Source organism: Callithrix jacchus, chromosome 11 (assembly GCF_049354715.1).
Source record: "Callithrix jacchus isolate 240 chromosome 11, calJac240_pri, whole genome shotgun sequence".
Classification (NCBI taxonomy): domain Eukaryota; kingdom Metazoa; phylum Chordata; class Mammalia; order Primates; family Cebidae; genus Callithrix; species Callithrix jacchus.
Genome location: NC_133512.1, coordinates 92,217,132 through 92,233,892, shown reverse-complemented (window position 1 = coordinate 92,233,892; position 16,761 = coordinate 92,217,132).

The window sequence follows — 16,761 nt, the reverse complement described above, 5'->3', positions numbered from 1 at the left end:
TTTAGGCTCTGTTAGCCAGACGGTCTCTGTTCTTCAATCCCGCTGTTGTGGTGGGAAAGCGGCCACAGCTGGTATGCAAATAAATGTGTGTGGCTATGTGCCAATAAAACTTTATTTACCAAAACAGTAGGCCCAGTGTATGCAGTGGCTCAAGCCTGTGATCCCAGCACTTTGGAAGGCTGAGGTGTGCGGATCATGAGGTCAGGACTTTGAGACCAGCTTGGCCGACATGGTGAAACTCCTTCTCTACTAAAAGTACAAACCTTAGCCATACATGGTAGCTGGCACCCCCAACTACTCTGGAGGCTAAGGCAGGAGAATCACTTGAAACTGGAAGGTGGAGGCTGCAGTGAGCTGAGATCATGCCACTGCACTCCAGTATGGGCAGCAGAGTGAAACTGCATCTATAAAAAAACACAAACAAACAAATTAAAAAACGGGCAGCCAGCTGGATTTGGCCCAGGTCAAGTTGCCCCCAGTTGAGCTGGAATTGCAGATAAACAAAGAGTATGTTTTTAGAGTGCCCCAAACACAGCATCGGGCACACTTGCCCTGGATCTGGCAACTTCAGAGTTTGCCAGTGCTTATTTGAATCAACGGATATTGTGACTGAGTCCATGAAAATGTCTGGCTTTGAATCCTATCATCTCAACCCTGGGGAACATCAAAGCAATTTTCTCACATAGGCTCCCGTTTTCAGATGGGAGGACTGGATTCCAGGGAAGGAAACGGATTTGTCCCACATCCCACTGCTAGTCCACCTTCGTGAAAGAACTTCCGCAGGCAGGCTGTTCTGTCAACTCCGTGTGTCAGCTCATTAGTCCCTGGATATTCTCAAGGATAAAATGTAGGTGATTTGTTGGTAATGGGCCAAATGTTCATCCCTCTGTCATTCAATGGTACAGTTCCTGGAGAAGGACAGAGGGTGGGAACCAGGCCAGAGCTGTGCTCATCCGATAGGCACCCAGAGCCTAATAGAATAGACTGGTGCAGTCCAGTGTGTAGATACACAGACATACGTGTAATTTAAACATAGATGTAAAACTGGAATCAGCCTGTCCTGCTCAGGTGCCATCCCGGCCCAGGATGCTGCCTGGGGCTGCAGTTAGTGTTTCTGCTGGGTTCTCAATGAACTTGTGACACAGGACCAGGGCCCAGGGAGTGAGACACACTTGGGGTCTGATGTAGAACCTTGGGCTCTAATTCTGGCACCAGCGTGTACCAACTGTGTAAGTGTTCTTAGAGTTTCTACTTTATCGTTTATGAGATTGGATAGATGATGTGTTTCTCACAGATCGTGTATGGGAGATTCCTGGCCCACCACCTGCAGCTCAGGATTTCACATGTGTTTCTGCTCACCTTGTTGCCCGGTGGTGGCTGGGCCACACAGCACTGTGTCTCACCAGGCACACGGCGTGTCACTGTGGTTCCGTGACAGGGGCACAGTGAGGAGGTTTCTCTTGTCCGAGGTGGCCTTGCCTCCGGTAGTTGGGATTCTGTGTTACACACACGAGCCAGGGGTTGTGCACTCAGCAGAGAATTGAAGTGAGAAGTAGCAGAGCCAGGCGGGACCTACGAAACGTCAACTGTGTGCTTCCCACCTTCCTTATGAGGCAGTATGCTTTGTCATTCTCACTTCATGATGGAGACACTCAGGAAAATGAAGCAAAGACGTCAAAACCACAGGTAGCTGACACTTAAAAATAAATCTCAATATTTCCTTCTTTCTTAAATATTTATAACACGATCTTTTTGGATTTTTAGGTAAGACTTTAGATTTTACCTAAGTGGCAGAAATGCGTTTCCCGTTTGGTGACGGCAGCGCGGTTAGCATTTTGGGAGTCCTTGCTTGTAGCTGTGCTTTTCCACGATGGTTCAGAAACAATTTCCAGGGCTTTGTCTGTTCAGGAGATAGTTACACTGGGGAATGTAAAATATTTGGACCTCCTTGTTTGATTTTCTACTTTTTGCCAAGTCTTCTCTTTCCCTCACATTCTTCAAAGGATAAAGGGCACATTAACAAGCTCTTCACTGATAGTGACAATTAGGGTGTAATTTGTGAACTAAAATTTGCCAATTGCCTTCATTACTTAGGAATTGACAGTCTGCTTTTCATTCTTCTTTAAAACAGTGCTTAACTTAAAGCCCGCCCGCCTGCCGAATGGAGGGATTTTCTGAATGGCACATTCGTCTTTTGAACAGGGAGTTGTGACGTGGTGGATGTTCTCTGAGAGGGAAAATGAGCCCCCCAGCCATTCACACATTTTGATGATTTATTTCCAGTCATAAATTACAGGCACATGTGAGACATTTGAATAACTTTTCTTTTAGCACAGAGAATAACCACACCACTGCCAAACCAAAATGAGAAACTAGGTGATTTCGTGTTCTGGTAATAACTCACTAATGAACTCGCAAATCCACCAAATATGCACGTTTGTTTATTGATAACCAGGAACATATACCATTGAGTGGTGGGCAGGATGACTAGAATTGCCCACGTGGCCACCTGCTTCTTCGACTCCTTCTCCTCCCCGCCTTGCAGGGAGCACCAAGCCTCCCTCCGAGTTGGTTCTAGGAGACACTGGTTTTCCTTTCAGTGATTCTGCACAAGTGGGCAGACAGGCAGCCTGCAGCTTCTTGCTCCTCATGGCATTTGGACTGTGGCTTCTGGCCCGACTGGCCGAGTTTCAACGCGGCACTTACTTTATTGCATATTGAGTTGACTGAAAGTTTCGCGTTAATTGGGTGGAATCTTACCTCTCGGAGTGTTTTCCTTCTAAAGCCGTCTCAGACTTAAGCACAGTTAATTCCCCTTCGAGATCCTTTATCACTGACGACATGAGATCAAATAACCAGCTAATTAAAATTGATGTCCACCTTCTATTGAAGTCATTATTCACCTTCCCTTGAGGAAGTGGTTTTCTGGATTTGCAATCCCTAGGGAATGGTTTTTCCTCCTCAAATCACGTGAGCGTGAAAATGTGGAGTCTAAGATTCTTGTTTCCTTTCCATGTCAAAAAGAAATCATCACTGTGAATGAGTCTGTGTCTGTGGTCTTACCTTGTGCACGCGCGCACACACACACACACACACACACACACAGGCTAAATGCCTCTCTGTCCATCAGTGTGAGAGGCACACACACACGGCTTGTGTGTTACTGCTAAAGCACTGTGTTCACGGGCATGGAGCCTTCAGGAAATGGCCAGTGTTCTTTTGCAGTGCTGATTGCTGAACACTTTACACAAAGACACCCTGTGGGGTTGGTGTGTGCACATGCGTGTGTGTTTCTATTTATCTATGTGTGGGTTTCTGCTGGAACAGGCAGACTGCCATGTTTTGTGTGTATAGATGGCATCTCTATATGCGTGAGTATCTGCAGTGGAAGAAGCCTGCCACGGGATGCTAATGGCCAGTGCTTGGTGGAGTCGCAGCCGCTTCCTGCTTGCGAAGGTAAGGGGCAGGGGCCAGACCCCATGACTGGGCAGCAGAGGGCTGGCCACAGAGAGTTCCTGCAGTCACCAGGGCACCAGCCCTGGATGGGGAAGTAGGGAGGGGTGTGGGGGGGTATGTGTGTGTGTTGGGGGGGTGAGCTCAGAGCAGGGGGAGTCACTCAGAGCTTCGTGATGCTCTGGGGCTTTCCCAGCTCACTGTGTGTCAGCGTGGCTCTGGGACCCACGGAACCAGGTAAAGGCATATCTGGATGGGCCACTGCAGAAGCTCTTCCACTGGACATAGACCTGATGCCCTCTGCCATGGGGCTCTGGAGAAATCTTCCAGGACCTGCTTGCATCACCTCCTCACTGGCTTCTTTTGCTCCTGGCCTCTGCCCATGTAGGACAGAGGACAGCCCTCAGTGTTGGTAAGAAGAGCAGGGCGGAGACCCACAGACCTAACCCTTGTGTCCAGCCACTGTGTGGGCTGGTGGGGCCAGCTCAGGGGTAGCTGGTCCTTCCCTCTCGGGGGCTAGTTGGCAGGGATGGCTATGCCATGCAGAGGACCACTGAGAAGGCCCCTGAAGCCAAGTTCAAGGCCCATGGGAAAGAACAAGGTGACATCTTAGCAGTGTCTGCAGGCTGCAGGAGGGGGTGCAGGCATCTGGCACTGCTCTGCTGGCCTTGGTTAGGTGCTCTCCAAAGTCCCTTGTGAGGCTTTTCACAGTCTAGGATCAGCCTGCTAGGTCCCCACGTGTCTTTCTCAGCTGGTGTGGCACGCACTGAACCCCTGGTCTGTGCTGCTGTCTGTCTGGGCTGGTGTGACATGTGCTGAGCTCCTGCTCCGTGCTGCTGTCTGTCTGTCTGTCTGGGCTGCTGTGACATGTGCTGAGCATCTGCTCTGCGCTGCTGTCTGTCTGTCTTTCTCAGCTGGTGTGGCACGCTGTGCTGCCCCTCTTGCTCTGTGCTGCTGTCTGTCTGTCTTTCTCAGCTGGTGTGGCACGCTGTGCTGCCCCTCTTGCTCTGCGCTGCTGTCTGTCTGTCTTTCCGCTCTTGCTTTAGCTCCACTGGGTCATTTGGCATTTTCTGCCTCCGGGTTATTACAGTAAAAAAAAATATTTAAAGAAAAATAAATATTTAAATATTTTAAAGAATATTTACATATTTAAAGAACGTTTTCTGGATTTTGAGTTTCAAGAGCATCACCCTGGAGAGGTCTGGATGTGAGTGAAGACAGAGAAAAGTCAAAAAAAAAAAAAAAAAAGTCCGAGCTTGGTTTCTTGAGCTGAGGGAGGGAAGAGGGCACAGGGAGGAGCTGGTGTCTCGTGGCTCCTGAGGAAGGAACGGGGCCCTCTGCCTCCCTGTCCTGGTCCCCTTTCCTGGATAGAGTTCCAGGGCAGGGGTCGGGTGGGTGGGTGGTGGGACCCTAGTGAAGACATGCCAGTCCAGGCTGCTGATAACCTGGGGCCAGTGAGAATCCCTGGTGGCCACAAGGGGCTGGAAATGACAGAGATGTCACCTTCACAGACTCAGAGCCAAGGTTGGATGAGAGATGGATCTTGCAGCAGATACTGCGTGGACTGGGGTTCTGAGGACTGGGAGCCCTGCCCTCAAATCTCGTCACTACACCAGGGTCAAGGGGGGGGATCTTCATGAGTAGAAGTGGCGTTTCATCTGCCTTGGGAGAAGGGGGGCTTGAAACAGAAAGCTATGTGGCTGGTATTCTAAAAAACAAATACGATATGCTTCTTGGGCACTGAGCTCCTGAACCGAGAGCTCTGTACGCTAGACTCAGGTCATGTCTAAAGATTTTCCTGAAATTGTTATTAATAGTGTCAGCCAGGAAAGGTGGAAATAAGGAGTCAGGGAGTGTGGGGAGTCCACACGTGATTCATTTTAAATGTTCTCATTCAGCACAGTTCCTCTCCAGTTCCCACGAGGACCCATGCTGGTCTGGTGGACACTCAGAGCCGGTACGTGGAGCACACGCTTTCTGCTGGAGAGGGGCCCCGGCGAACACAGGTGAGATGGGCCTGTCTCTGTGCATATAGTGTGGCTGGACCAGCTGCTCTTGTCCTGACCTCTGCATGCTCATCTGCAAAATGCAGGCATTTCCTAGGGCCGATCGAATGATCCCTGGATCCAGCCCTCACAGAGCCTGCCTGGAAAGAGCCAGGATTCAACGTGGTACAAACACGGAAGCTCCCTAGGTGGGTAGATGGCAATTCTCCCCGCCTTCCAGCCTGCACTGAGCCAGAATGCTTTCATCTGCTGACCTGCTCTCAGGCATGCTGCATCTGATAACTCTGCCACCATTGCACGAGACCCCTGCATTAGCCCAGGGAGGCAGAACCAACAGGACTCCTGTATAAAGAGATTCATTCTGAGGGCTTGGCTCATGCGGTTATGGAGAGTCTGCCTTCTGCCGGCTGGAGACTCAGGGAGCCTAGTGGTGTAGTTCAGTCCAAGTCTAAGGCCCTTGAACCAGGAGAGCCGATGGTCTCAGTCTCAGCCCGAGCGCAGGAGAAGGTTGGTGCCCCGGCTCACGCAGCCACGCCGAGAGGTGGATTCTCCATTTTGTTCTATTCTGCACTGAACCTTGAGAGATTGCATGAGGCCCACCCAGGTGAAGAAGAGCCACCTGCTTTCCTGAGTCCACTGATTCAGACGCCAATCTCAGCCGGAAACACGCTCACCGACACACCCAGAAATAATATTTAAGTAGGTGTCTGGGCACCCCTCAACCAGTAAAGGCGACACAAAAAATTAACCATCATAGCTCCCTCTGGATAAGAAGAGGGAGTAAGATTTCATAACACTTGACCCGTGGACACCCAACGGAAAAAACAAGGCTGGCTTGTCCTCAGAAGCACGCATCTCACAGTGTGGTTATTGGTCCCATAGCCACAGTCGACACTCTCCCTCCAGGTTAGCTGAGTCCTTACTGCAACTCCAGCCCTGCTGCCAGAGCCCTGTCCTCACCCAGCCTTGGCCATGTGGCCATGGTCACTCTCTCTCCTCTGTGCCACCTGGACTCACATCCAAGGCACACTGTCAGCACAGACCCCCCAGCTACCACCACACACACTTCCTGATCTTGCACTGACATGTCCGGCACCTCAAACCCAGCATATCAAAAAAAAAGAGCTACTTCCAGTCCTCCCTGCCTCTGCCAGTGAAAACTCCAGGATTCCAGGCTGAAGCCACGGTCTACTCCTTCATTCTCCCTTTTCACTTACACTTCACATCTGGTCTGTCAGCAAATCTTGCTGTATCTGCGTTGACAATGTAGCCACATTCAACAACGGCCCTGTCCCACTGCCACCAGCCTGTCCAGGTCCCAGGGTCTCTCGTCCATATTCATTGGGGGTCTCTGCTGCTGCTGTGCCCTCTGGCAGTCTGTCATCAGCAGAGGGAGGATCTGCAGTCGCATCATGCCTCCCACCCTCCAGTGGCTTCACACCCCACTCAAAACAGAAACCCAAGTCCATCATAGGATCCACACGGCCCTCCAGGGTTTCTCCACCCGCAGCATCTCTGTTCTCGTCCCTCAACATGCTCCCTCTCACCCTCCCTATTCCAGCCACACGGAGGCCCCTGCCTTCCCTGGAACATCGCAGGGGCTCCCTCCCCAAGGCTCCTACACTGACTGCCTTCTCTACCTGGAGCACTCCTCCCCCAGCAACAGCATGGATGACCTCCTCACTTTCTCGGGTCTTTATTAAAAAGCAGGCATGAGTCCCAGATGGCAAACACCTGAGAGAGAAAGAATCCTAACCTTGCACAAACCGTTTTAAAAATAGAGGAGGAGGGGACACCCCCAGCTTATTTTATGAGATTAATATTACACTTATGAGATTAGAACCCTCCTCCCCAAAAGAACAAGCAATGACATTACAAATAAAGAGTCTAAAAGCTAATACTTCTCATAAATGTAGAAACAAAATTCCTTAGCAAAATATGAGCAAATAATGCCAGCAATATAGAAAGGATAATAAATATTACTCTATAGGCTTTATACCGAGAATGCAATGTTGGTTTAATATGTGAAAACCAATAAATGTAATTCTTTTGTTATCAAAATTAAAAGAAAATAATGCAATTTTCTTAATAGATGCAGACAGAAAAATATGTGAAAAACACTTTCAGCAAAACTAGAAATCTAAGAGAACTTCCTTAATCTGATAAGGAGAATCTATGGAGAATCTACAGATAACATAATTAATAGTGAAAACTGAATTCATTTTCCCCGAGGTAAGAAATAAGGTAAGGCCATCAGTTCTTACTATTTCCCCCTCAACATTGTCCTAGAATTCACAGCCAGTGTAATAAGACAAGAAAAATAAATACAAACAACAGATGGGGAATGAAGATGAAAATCTGCCTCTATTCCTAGATGATAGGTTAGTGTACATAGAAGATACTTGTAACCTACAAAAAACCAATAGGTGAGTGTACCAAAGTCACAGGACGCCTGCTGATATGCAAAAATCCTTTCTATTACTATATATTAGCAATGGACAATGGGAAATTAAATTAAGGGCATAATTTCTAATACAATAAAAATGTGAAATGTTTGGGGATAAATTTAACAAAATATGTTCAAGATTTGTATACAAAAACTACATAATATTGTTGAAAGTAATTAAACATGACCAATAGTGATTGAGAGATTGGTTGTATTCACAGTTTGGAAGACTTGATATAATGAAGAGTTTCCTCCCAAACTGATCTTACATTCACTGTAATCCCAACAAAAACTCAAACATGCTTATTTTTTTCACAGAAGTTTACAAGCAAATTTTACAATTTACATGGAAAAGGAAAGGAGTTAAAATAGTTAAAGCAATTTTGAAAAACAGGAAAGCAATAAAAAAATTCACATTACCAGATTTTGAGACAATATAAAACGGAAGTAATATATTGTCTCAAAATATTTGGTGTACAATAGATAGACCAACAGCATAGAGTAGAGACACAAAGCAGACCCACACGTATATAATCAATTGATTTTTGGCAAACCTGCCAAACAATAAAAGAGAAAAGATGATCTTTGCCAGAAAAGAAAAAATGGTATGGGAGACATTGGACAACCCTATGGAAATAACAACAGCAAAACACCCTCAGCTCTTACCTCACACTACACCCCAAAGCAATTCTAGATGGAGCAGGGATCTCCAAATGGAAGTAAAGTGATCAAGCTCCGTGTTAGTCCTTTCTCACCCTGCTACAGAACTACCAGAGACCAGGTGATTTATGAAGGAAAGAGGTTTAATGGATTCACAGTTCTGCAGGCTGTACAGGAGACCTCAGGAAACTTACAATCATGGCAAAGGGTGAAGGGGAAGCAAGCCCAATTTCTCATGGTCAGCAGGACAGACAGCAAAAGGGGAAGTGCTGCACACTTTCAAACAACCAGGTCTTGTGAGAACTCACAATCATGAAACTAGCAAGGGGAAACCAGCCCCCGAGACCCAATCACCTCCCACCGGTTTCCTCCACAAACATTGGGGACAGTGTCCCCACCCAATTTCAACGTGAGATTTGGATGAGGACACACAGTCAAATTTTATTAAGTTTATAGGAAAAAAAACACAGGAGAGAACATGACTTTGAAATAGGCAAAATTACCTAGAAATAGAGTGCAGCTGGGCACAGTGGCTCACACTAGTAATCCTAGCACTTTGGGAGGCTGAGGTGGGCAGATCACCTGAGGCCAAGAGTTTGAGACCAGCCTGGCCAAGATGGTGAATCTCCATTTCTATCCAAAATACAAAAAATTAGCCAGGCATGGTGGCTTGCGCCTGTAGTCCCAGCTACTCGAGAGGCTGAGGCACAAGCGTCGCTTAAGCCTGGGAGGCAGAGGAGGCAGAGGTTGCAGTTAGCTGCATTACACACTAATGCATGCCTGTACAATGCACTAGCCCTCATCACACACTGATGTGTGCCTCCACAGTGCACCTGCCTGCATCACACACTGATGTGTACATCCACAGTGCACCTGCCTGCACCACAAACTGATGTGTACGTCCGCTATGCACCTGCCCGCATCACACACTGATGTGTACAACCGCTGTGCACCTGCCCGCACCACACACTGATGTGTGCATCTGCAGTGCACCTGCCTGCATCACACACTGACATGTACATCTGCTGTGCACCTGCCTGCACCACACACTGATGTGTACATCCGCTGTGCACCTGCCTGCATCACACACTCATGTGTGCAACCGCAGTGCACCTGTCTGCATCACACACTGACATGTACATCCGCTGTGCACCTGCCTGCACCGCACACTGACGTGTACATCTGCTGTGCACCTGCCTGCATCGCACACCGATGTGTACATCTGCTGTGCACCTGCCTGCATCACACACTGATGTGTACATCCGCTGTGCACCTGCCTGCATCACACACTGATGTGTGCATCCGCAGTGCACCTGCCTGCACCACACACTGACATGTACATCCGCTGTGCACCTGCCTGCACCGCACACTGACGTGTACATCTGCTGTGCACCTGCCTGCATCGCACACCGATGTGTACATCTGCTGTGCACCTGCCTGCATCACACACTGATGTGTACATCCGCTGTGCACCTGCCTGCACCACACACTGATGTGTACATCTGCTGTGCACCTGCCTGCATCACACACTGATGTGTGCATCCGCAGTGCACCTGCCTGCATCACACACTGACGTGTACATCCGCTGTGCACCTGCCTGCACCACACACTGATGTGTACATCTGCTGTGCACCTGCCTGCATCACACACTGGTCTTGCTGGCCACAGGACACCTTCTGTCTCTTTAGGGAACCTAACATATATCTATTTTGATTCATCTGTGGATTTTATGATTTAATTTACTGAGAACATTTTCTCTTCCAAGTTCCAATGTCATTAACTGAATAAATGGCATATTTTAAAAGTCAATTAAAAAATTATATACTTAATATGTGCTCATTATTAGAAAAGTAGATAGAAAAAATCCATAAATCTGCTATCTGGATAAAACCGTAAGTAAATAACATTTTAAGTTGCAGAAATTAAACATAGAACTTTCATCCAGTCACTGCCACATTCTAAACTCCCCCTTCTCCTTGTTCTCTGTCTTTTTCTCCTTGCCAAAATGGAAATGACATTCTCTTCACTCAGGCTGTCTTCTATGTACACATCACCTATAAAATCCCCACTCCCTTATTAAATCAAGAGTGACTTATTTTATACCCAGGAGTAAAAGCAGGCTCATCCAGGCTTTAATTTCTCAGTCACCCTACCCAACCCCAGTGTGCCTCCTGAGAGAAAACTAAATTTTTCAGTTGGCAACGAAATTATTGTTAAATAAATCAGTTAATTTTTCATCCGAGTCAGTTACTGTCTGCCCTATGTATACAGACTAAATTCTGGCCATCACCATCACTGCCCTCACCTCCTTGCCCAGTGAAATGGTGACCCTTAGCTTCTGCTTGCACCACAGAGGATTTGTTTTACATGAGAGTTTGCAGCTTGGTGTAACCTGAACACTTTTTTCACTTCTCCAAGTCTGATTTTCCTCACCTGAAACACAGAGCACCTCTGAATATTCTGTTATGCAGGTCTGACCCTGAGGATTTGCCTTATCTTTATAAGAAAGTGGATTTTCCCTCTAATGTTTGAGCAGTGAATATAGTACAGGCCTTAAAAAAGAAAGCAACATCTTTTATTTACACCCTCAGAGGAGGAAACATTTGGCAGGAGGAGTGGGCAGGGCGGTTCTGCAAGCGGGCACCCCTCCCCGGCAAACGCTGCCCCCACCCCTCCCGCCGTCCTCAGAGACATACACTTGTCTGTGGGAAGGTGCCATTCCTTGGAGGAAATTCATGATCAAATTACATCGTTCCTTAAGTCTGGGATTCATGGACATAGTGATCAATGCGTGGGTGGTGGTAGACTTTAAACACTAAACAAGTGACGGCTCAGCCCATGCCCGTCCGTCCTAGCGACAAGAAGGGAGTGGGGCCAGGGTGGCCTCCTCACGCCGGACTCTTCCTTTGGTGGGGAACCACAGTTTTGACTCAGACAAACTTCCCTGTGGGTTCCCTTTGGTCAGAGCCCCTCGAGCTGATCTCGTCCTCTGTGGCAGGCTACTGAGAGCGCTGCCCAGCGGTAACTGAGGGTCAGCATTGGCAGGACTCACACCAGCCACGGGAACACCCAACATGGACGCCTTCAGGGCCCTTCTGCTGGAAAACACAGGCATCATTTTAGAGAGATTTGTAGCAAACAGAGCATAACGAACGGAGTTTCTGCTTCTTTGAAGTGGAATTTTTTATTCTTTAATTCTTTCAATTTATTGAGGATTTTAAAATAAAGTATATTGGCCAGGCGTGGTGGCTCATGCCTGTAATTCCAGCATTTTGGGAGGCTGAGGCAGGCAGGAGCTTGAGCTCAGGAGTACAAGACCAGCCTGACTAACATGGAGAAACCCCATCTCTACAAAAAATACGAAAATGAACGGGGCATGGTGGCACACGCCTGCAATCCCAGCTGCTTGAGAGGATCGCTGGAGCCCAAGAGGTCGAAGCTGTAGTGAGCTTATATCACGCCCCTGCGCTCCAGCCTGGGCGACAACGAGACCCTGGAAAAAAAGCAAAATAAAGTAAAATAAAATTAAACATGTTTCATCATAAAATAATATCCATCAACATCTATTTGCAAGAGAAGAGAACTGTAGTGATAAATACCCTTAGTCTCAAAAGCAGCCCCTTCAAATGGTGGGTGTTGACTTGCCACCTCCTGTACTCCACATGGGATGAGAACCAGGTGCAGCCTCTGTGAGCAGCTGCCTTCTCCACTCCCATTACAGCATGGCTGTGTCCGAACGCTCCTTCTAATGACGGGACAGTCCGACAGCACGTGGGGCAGAGTCTACTTTCCCTTAAGCAGGGAGTTGCTTTCCCTCTTACTGTACACGAGACGCTGTGAGCGCTGAGGACCAGCCCTTCTGTACCATCCTGGCGGCCTTTGTCTCCAGCTCTCTTCAGCGGAGCTGAGCTAGCTCCACAGGCAAATTCCTCCCGGCCTCTGCCTTTCCTTCCAGCCTGGGCAGAGAGACGGAAGCAGCTGGAGTGGGCAGCTCCCCACACAGCCGGCCAGCCTCGCCGCTGGCCCAGGTGCTGAGCGGGCTTCTGTGTGCCTGGTCTGGTTCTCCGCAGCCTGCCTTTCTCCCAGCCCCAGAGCCTGGCTTGGGCCTGAGGACTGAACTCTCATCACGTCCCCAGAGGCTGTCCCTGGCTGGAGTTTCTGCCTCTGCCCTGGTGCTGGGCCCCCGGGCTCTGTGGCTTTGCAGAATCTGGAGCTCTGCTCCATGGCTGCCGTGGGTTTACTGTGTCTGTTCCCTCCCAAAGGACAGGCCAATGTCTATAACCCTGTATCTGTGGCTGTGACCTTACTTGGAAATGAGGGTGTCATAGGTGTCACTGGGATGAGATCACAATGCAGTGAGGTGAGCCCTAATGAAATACGGCTGTCCTTGTAGAAGGGCTCTGTTGGAGACAGGCATGTCTGTTGGACGACAGGGAGATGGTGGGGATGCAGAGACTGGGCATGGAGGGTGGAGGTGGAGGCTGGAGGGAGGCACCCACCAGTCCAGGTGCTGAGGCCACCAGCAACAGCAGTGCTGGGAGAGGCAGAGGGACCCTCCCTGGATCCCCAGCAGGAGCCTGGCCCTGTCCACACCTGACTGGGCACTTCTCCCACTTGAGAGAATAACTGTGCGCTGCTTCTGGCCCCCAGCTTGTGGCCCTTTGTGCAGGCCTCCCCTCCCCTGGAGACCCTGGCAGTGCCGTTGCCCTGGGGTCGGGTCACTGACAGAAGAGATCCTGGATCGCCATTCAGCTGCATCAGGCTCACAGCCCACCTCTCACTCACTGGGTGCCTGCGGCTGATTTCACTAAGTCCCTCTGATCCTCAAGCTTCTCCCTCTCCCGAGGGGGCATGGCCACCTACTCCATAGGTGACAGGAACACAGGAGGTCCTGTGCCCACCAGGATGGTGGCACATTTTCTTCCTCCCCACACCACAGTTTCTCTGACAGGAGGCCCCCCTCCACACACACCAGCTCCCCTGGCCTCTGGGGCTGCTCCTGGGCGGGGCCGTGGGCTCCCAGGACACCACTCACTGGGGTGCTGCTCTGGGGCTTGGCTGGACTCTTCCCACAGTCCCTGAGTCCGCCAGACCCAGGCAGGCCTGTGGCCTCTTTTCCTGCTCTGTGTCCTGAGCCCCCCTCCCCAGGTGCTTCCCGGGTTCAGGACATTTTCTTCCCAGTGAAGCTGTGGATGCAGCCAGGGAAGGACGGTGCCGCAGGTGGTGGGGCAGTGGGTCTGGTGCTCACACCAGGGATCAGCTCATGTCAGGGGTAGGACCACGTAGCAATGGGGAGAGAGGGGTGGAGGTGCTGCCTGTTACCCTTCTACCCCCAAAGCAATATGCCCAGGCCCTGGGAAGTGGGTACCTCCCCAAGGCTGCCCCACCTCCCCCAGGGAAGAGCCCACATCTAGCCGGGTCCTCAATGCTGCAGTCCAGGAACATGAAAAGAGGCAGAAAGAAGCAAGGCCAGGCCACTGAGGTAGGCAGGGCAGGGGGTGGGGGAAGGTCCCAGGCCTCGGGGGCAGAGGGCACCGGCAGTCTGGTGACGACCACCTGCATCTGGGGGGAGCTGTTTTATCTTGGAGAAGCATTTCTCTTTCTTGCTGGGGAAGGATTAATGTTGCAGTTGGTGAGAGGTGACCGTAGAGTGAGAGAAGAGGGCCCCTGGGCAGCCGCCACACCTGGAGACTGAGCATCCCCAGGACCTAGCTGAGTGACAGCCAACAGATCCCCTGCCATCCAATCACAGGGCGGGGGTAGGACCTGGCAGTGCCGGGGCATCCTGGGGACTCTCGCTTCAGGCTGCACGCTGACTTCTTGGGGTGCTCGCCGGTTTGGATCCCACAGCGGATGATCCAGGACCCCCTGAGTGCATGAAGTCTTTGGGTTATCCTGAGACATGATGAAAGGAAAATGAGTGTGTTGTTATTTTCCAAAAACACCTTATGTCCAGATGCTACCACCATAAAGAACATTCCCCACACTGAGCACGGAAAGCCAGGTGCTCTGCTGATGGGCATATGCAGCTGCCCTGCACTCGGCACGGTGTGGGTAGGGTGAAATGCGGGGCTGGGCAGACCCTGGATTCCGGGATGGGTGCAGGGAAGGGGGGGGGTGCCCTGGCCCAACCAGCCCCAGCCCAGCTCCTCCCTTCCTGGGAAGAGAAGGGACACTCCATCCCTCCCTTCTCCCTCCTGCACTCCCACACTGAACCCTGGCCCCACCTGCGCCCTGCCCTCCCCACCCCAGCACCTTCCTGAGGTGCCCATTCTCCCTGGCACCCAGGGCTGACCGAGCACCCACTGACTCTGGGACTTGGAAAGTCATGGTGGGTGTTACTGTTCAGGGGTCCATCTACTTAAGGCAGGCTAGTGGGACTGGAAGGAATTAATAGCAAGGTGAATGAAAACCGGTTCCCAGATAGGATGCTGCTTTGAAAACACGCATTTCTGAATGCAAAGTCGTGTACATGGCTTCCATGTTCAGCAGGTACTCTTCACAATCGTAATGTCGTTTTAGGGGTGAGGAGACTGTTGATTTTTCTTAATTACACAAATAAACTAATCTCCTTGCTGGGAACAAATGAAAGGAAAAAACACACAATAAAGCACCTCTCCTGAGTCTGTCTTTAGGCGATTACTTTGCTTTTGAAAATACAAATGCTTTGCGTTGTCAGTTTCCTCTTTCCTCCTGAAGAGAGCAGCCCAGTGGGTCCAGCTTGGTTTCCGCAGGAGCTCGGTCAGCGCCCTGCTCGTGCACCTGCAGCTGGGGCGAATGCACTTGGATGGAGAGGGGAGGGAAACTGCAGTTCAAATTAAACAGACCGTATTTGTAAAGTGGTTTGAGGATGAAAAACCCCATAGAAGTTATGGTGTCATTACCATGAATAATGGATGTGCCCAGGTGGCCAAATGGAACATCGATGCTGGGAGTGGAAGATCGAGCATCGCTCAGGTGCAATTATCTGTGGCCTGGCCTTGGCGATGCCTTGCGACGGGATCCCTCCACCTTGCTGGTGGAGGATGCTAGGCCTCAAAGATTTCTCAGCACAGAGAGCAGGAGAGGTCCTAGGGAGGCAGCACATGGGGTCGGCCTCCCTGTGTCTTCTCCCTGCTGCATTGTCACCTCCAGCCAGGAACCCTGGCCACAGGAGCCCCCAGGGCCCCCAAACAAAGGGCATGCTCCTCCTGCAGGAGGCCTTCGTGGTGGATCTCAAGGTCACTGCATCCTCCACTGACTCCTCGGGGCACCCGCTTTCCAGACAGGCCCTGGGGGAAGGAACATGGAGACAGGGCTGCTTGCTCCTGGTGACAGTCAGGACAAGCCCACGGGGAAGCTGGGTAAACTGCCAGCTCAGGGCAATGCCTCCCAGCCCCAGAGCACTCCCAGTTCTTCTCAGAACTCTCTTCTCTGTTCTGCCTGTGTCCGTGGGCAGTACCTGTCCCAGGTGTGCCGTGACCTTGCCGGTGGTGCTGTGGGGACGCTTGGCAGAGCAACTGGACAGAAGCTGTGAGCCTCCTCTGGGAATCAGGATAAGCAGGACCCACCGGGCTGCTTTCCTTCAGGAGGACAGAGGAAACTTTCACAATGCAAGGCATTTATATTTTCAAAAATCAAAGTAATTGCCTAAAGATGGATTCAGGAGAGGTGTTTTCTTGTATTTTTTTCATTTTTTTTCCCCAGCAAGGAGCATGGTTTGTTTAGGTAATTGGAGAAATCAACAGTCTCCCTGATCCCAAAGCAAGAAGAGCATCAGCATTGTGAGGAGCACCTGCTGAACCTGGAAAGCACGTGCACGACCCTCACGACCCTGCATCCAAAACCGCGTGTTTCCAAAGCAGCACCTATCTGGGAATCTACTGTCATTCACCTTGCTATTAATTCCTTCCAATCCCTTGCCCTCCTTTGACTAAACAGAGTAGTGGGATTGATCCCGATTCCCCCTGGATCAACTGGCTGAAGGAACCAGCTGCTTCTTGAGCTCACAGGGACCTGAGGTGGGGTAACTGGTACTGAGAGGTGTCTGCAAACTGGGAGTCTCAGCAGTGCTGGGACGAGGGAAGGCAGGGGCCAGGGCCAGGGGAGCTTGGGACTGGCCAGATTCTGTGTAGTCACTAGTTTATATTGTTGCCTCCGGATGGCACATCCTTTACTTTCTCTCTAAAACTTGGGCCAGTGAAGGCACGTTTTTGC